Source organism: Cetorhinus maximus, chromosome 26 (genome assembly GCF_964194155.1).
Source record: "Cetorhinus maximus chromosome 26, sCetMax3.hap1.1, whole genome shotgun sequence".
NCBI classification, from domain to species: Eukaryota; Metazoa; Chordata; class Chondrichthyes; order Lamniformes; family Cetorhinidae; genus Cetorhinus; species Cetorhinus maximus.
In genome coordinates, this window is record NC_135904.1 from 19,303,640 (window position 1) to 19,308,239 (window position 4,600).

The window sequence follows — 4,600 nt, forward strand, 5'->3', positions numbered from 1 at the left end:
AGACCCAGCAGCAGTGTGAAGAAACTGAATAGTTTGCCAACGGGTAAGCAATGGGCAAGTGTGCCGCTCGTTGTCAATGAGCTCCCTCAAACGTACAGACATACGAATTAGGAACAGGAGTAGGCCATTTGGCCCGTTTGTGCCTGCCCCACCATTTGACAAAATTATGGCAGATCTGATTTTGGCCTCAACTCCACATTCCCGTCTACCCGTCTAATACCCTTTGACCCCTGTGTTAGTCAAGAATCTATCTACCTCTGCCTTAACAATATTCAACGACCCTGCCTCCACTGTTCTCTGGGGAAGAGCATTCCAAAGACTCACAATCCTCTGTGAGAAAAAATTTCTCCCCATCTCCATCTTCAATGGGCAGCCCCTTATTCTTAAACTGTGCCCCCTAGCTCTAGTCTCTCCCACAAGGGGAAACATCCTTTCAACATCCACCCTGTCAAGCCTCCTCAGGATTTTATATGTTTCAGTAAGATCATCTCTCATTCTCCTAAACTCCAATGGATACAGGACCAGCCTGTCGAACCTTTCTTCGTAAGGTAACCACCCCCCCCATCCCAGGTATCAATCCAGTGAATCTTCTCTGAACTGCCTGTATTGCATTTATATCCTATAAGGAGACCAAAACCATACACAGTTCTCCAGATGTGGTCTCACCAATACCCTATACAACTGTAGCAAAACATCCCTACTTTTATATTTCAATCCCCTTGCAATAAATGACAACTTTCTATTTGCCTTCCTAATCACTTGCTGTTTCTGTATCTTTCGTGATTCATGTACCAGGGCACGCAGGTCCCTCTGTACCTCAGAATTCTGCAATCTCTCTCCATTTAAATAATAAGATGCTCTCATATTAGCCCTCTCAGGTTAATCGGAGCATTTATATGCAACTCTATGCACAATGTGACATCTGAGGCTGAGGGACATGTCCTCATTGCATAACAAGGCTCAACAAGGATGCCAGTCAAATGTCGATCTAATAGCCATTACGGAAACATGGCTACAGGATGACATAGATCGGAACCTGAATATTGAAGGGTATGTCGCATTTAGGAAGGACAGGAAGTTAGGAAAAAGTGGAAGGGTGGCTCTGTTAATTAATGATGGTATTGGCACATTAGAGAGGGAAGGCCTAAGTTCAGGAAACCAGGATATAGAAGTGGTTTGGGTTGAGATGAGAAATGATAAAGGCAAGACGTCACTTGTAGGAGTGGTGTACAGGCCCCCTAATTGTAACTACACAGTAGGACAGAGTATAAAGGAAGAGACAATGGGAGCTTGCCAGAAAGTTACAGCCATAATCATCAGGGATTTTAACCTACATATTGACTGGGAAAATCAGATGGGCAAAGGTAGCCTAGATAAGGAGCTCATGGAATGTTTCTGGGATAGTTTCTTAGGACAGCATGTTGTGGAGCCAACCAGAGAGCAGGCTATTCTAGACCTGGTATTGAGCAACAAGATGGGAGTAATTGATAGCCTCATAGTGAAGGGGCCCCTAGAAAGCAGCGATTATAATATGATTGAATTTTACATTTGTTTTGAGGGAGAAACAAGTGTGTCCAAGACTAGTATTTTAAACTTAAATAAGGGCAATTATAAGGGCACGAAAGCTAAAGTGAACTGGCAAATGAGGTTAAAAGATAGGTCAATAGAGGTTCCGTAGCAGATATTTAAAGGGATATTTCAGAACACACAGTTTTAGATATATTCCAATGAGAAAGAAAAAGTCCTAGGGGAGGGCCCACCATCCATGGTTAATTTAAAAAGTTAAAAGACAGTATCAAATTTAAAGAAAAAGCTTATAATTATGCAAAGATGGGTGGCAGATCAGAAGTTTGGAAAGAATATGAAGAATAGCAAAGAATGACAAAAAGATTAACAGGGAGGAAAAAATTAGAGTACAAGAGAAAGCTATCTAGTAATATAAAGATAGTAAGAATTCCTAGAGATATTTAAATAAGAAAAGAGCTAACAAAGCGAGCATTGGTCATATAGAAAGTGTGTCTGGGGGATTGATAATGGAAAGTTGGGAGATGACAGATGAATTAAACAGGTATTTTTCTTTGGTCTTCACTATAGAGGACACAAATAACATCCCAGAATTGGTGTAAATCAGGAAATGGAAGGGAGGGAGGAACTCAGGAAAATTACAATCACCAGGGAAGTGAGTGGTATTGAGCAAATTGTTGGGGCTGTGGGCTGACAAATCCCCAGGTCCCGATGGACTTCACCCTAAGGTCTTGAAAGAAATGGCTAGTGAGATGGTTGAGGCATTGGTTTGAATTTTCCAAAATTCCCGAGATTCAAGGAAGGTTCCATTAGATTGGAAATTAGCAAATGTAACTCCTTTATTCAAAAGGGGAGGGAGACAGAAAGCAGGAAACTACAGGCCAGTTAGCCTAACACCTGTCATTGGGAAAATGTTAGAAGCTATTATTAAAGATGCTATAGCAGAGAACTTAGAAAAATTCAAGACAATCAGGCAGAGTCAACATGGTTTTGTGAAAGGGAAATCATGCTTTCCCTTGGTTAATTTATTGGAGTTATTTGAAGAAGTCACATGTACTGTGGATAAAGGAGAACTGGTGGATGTACTGTACTTAGATTTCCAGAAGGCATTTAATAAAGTGCCATATCAAGGGTTATTGTAGAAAATATTAGCTCATGGTGCAGGGGATAACATATTGGCATGGATAAAAGATTTGCTAGATAACAGGCAACAGAGAGTAGGCATAAATGGGTCTTTTTTTGGTTGGCAGGATGTGATGAGTGGTGTGCCACAGGGAACAGTGCTGGGGCCTCAACTTTTTACTATTTATATAAATAACTTGGATGAAGGGACCGAAAGAATGGTTGTTAAATTTGCTGACAACACAAAGAGAGGTAGCAAGGAAATTGTGAAGAGGACATTAAGAGGCTACAAAGTGATATAGGTAGGTTAAGTGAGTGGACAATGATCTGGCAAATGGTATATAATGTGGACAATTGTGATATTATTCATTTTGGCAGGAAGAATATAAAAGCTTATCATCTAAATGGTGAGACATTGCAGAGCTCTGAGATTCAGAGGGATCTGGGTGTCCTCAAGAATGAATCACAAATGGTTAGTCTGCAGGTACAGCAAGTAATTAGGAAAGCTAATAGAATGTTATAATTTATTGTGAGGGGAATTGATTACAAATGTAAGGAGATTATGCTTCATTTGTACAGGATGCTGGGTAGACCATGTCTGGAGTATTGGGTACAGTATGGTCTCCTGAGTTAAGGAAAAATGTAAATGCGTTGGATGCAGTCCAGAGAAAGTTTACTGGTCTAATACCAGGAATGGGCGGGATGTCTTATGAGGGAAGGTTGAACAGGTTAGGCTTGTAACCCCTGGAATTTAGAAGAATAAGAGGTGACTTGATTTAAACCTTTAAGATCCTGAAGAGTCTTGACAGGGTGGATGTGGAGAGGATGTTTCCTCTTGTGGAAGAATCTATAACTAGGTGTCATGGTTTAAAGCTAAGGGGTGGCTCATTTAAGACAGAGATGAGGAGAATTTTTTTCTCTCAGAGGGTAGCAAGTCTTTGGAACTTTCTTCCCCAAAAGGCGACGGAAGCAGAGTCTTTGAATATTTTTAAGGCAGAGCTAGATAAATTCTTGATTAATAAAGGGGTGAAAGTTATCAGGGGTAGGCAGGAATGTGGGGTTGAGGTTACAATTAGATCAGCCATGTGGGTATAAATTCACCTTGGGCAGTAATGCAAAAGAGGCAATGATGAATCAGACACCCCTTTTGCACTGCACCTTAATTTCTTTTCCGTGGATAGCATGCCACTGTTTTGATAAATACTCGTTTTGCACCACAAAGTCAGATTTAAATCCCATGGTCTCAGGACCACCAATTCCCTTGATCAAAACAATTTCAATGTTCTGCAGAAAAATCTACATTTCTTTTTAGTGTGTCATAAGTCGACTCTAACCTCACCCTGAATACTGTGAACACTCACAATCAGATTTAAAGTTAAGATCTGAAATCAGTGTTCAGGGAATACAGGTAGATTTGAACATTTCTCATTACGATTTTAATGAGGTAACTGCATGTTGCAGGGGTCATTTTTGGAAATGCTGTTTTCGAAACACGAAGTCCTACAGTTCACATCAGTCTGAAAAAAATTGCAGTGCTGAATAAAATAACTTGTAAACAAACATTTGTCACCTATGCTTCACTATAAGTCATCTGTGAAGTGACTCTTCTCAACTGTGGGTTATGTATCACTAACAGGCGGTGTCTATGGCTAGATAAGTATCACATTTTTCTCTTCTCTGTTTGGTAGGGCAGCTTAGTTGCTGTGCTGATCATCTACTCATGGATATTATTTTATACAGAGCCTGAAAACAACGCATTCCCAGAGCTGTCCAGTCAGATTCTGGTTTGGTGTTACACACAGACGGAGGATTTTATGGCCACACACATGTTTTACATATTGCAAAAACAGAATCAAGTTCTAAGATAAATTAGCAGTTTGACTAACAGAACTGAAAACACAAATTGAAGTGTAGAAAGTATGTAAGGGTAGAATTTATGAATTTGCTTCATGTT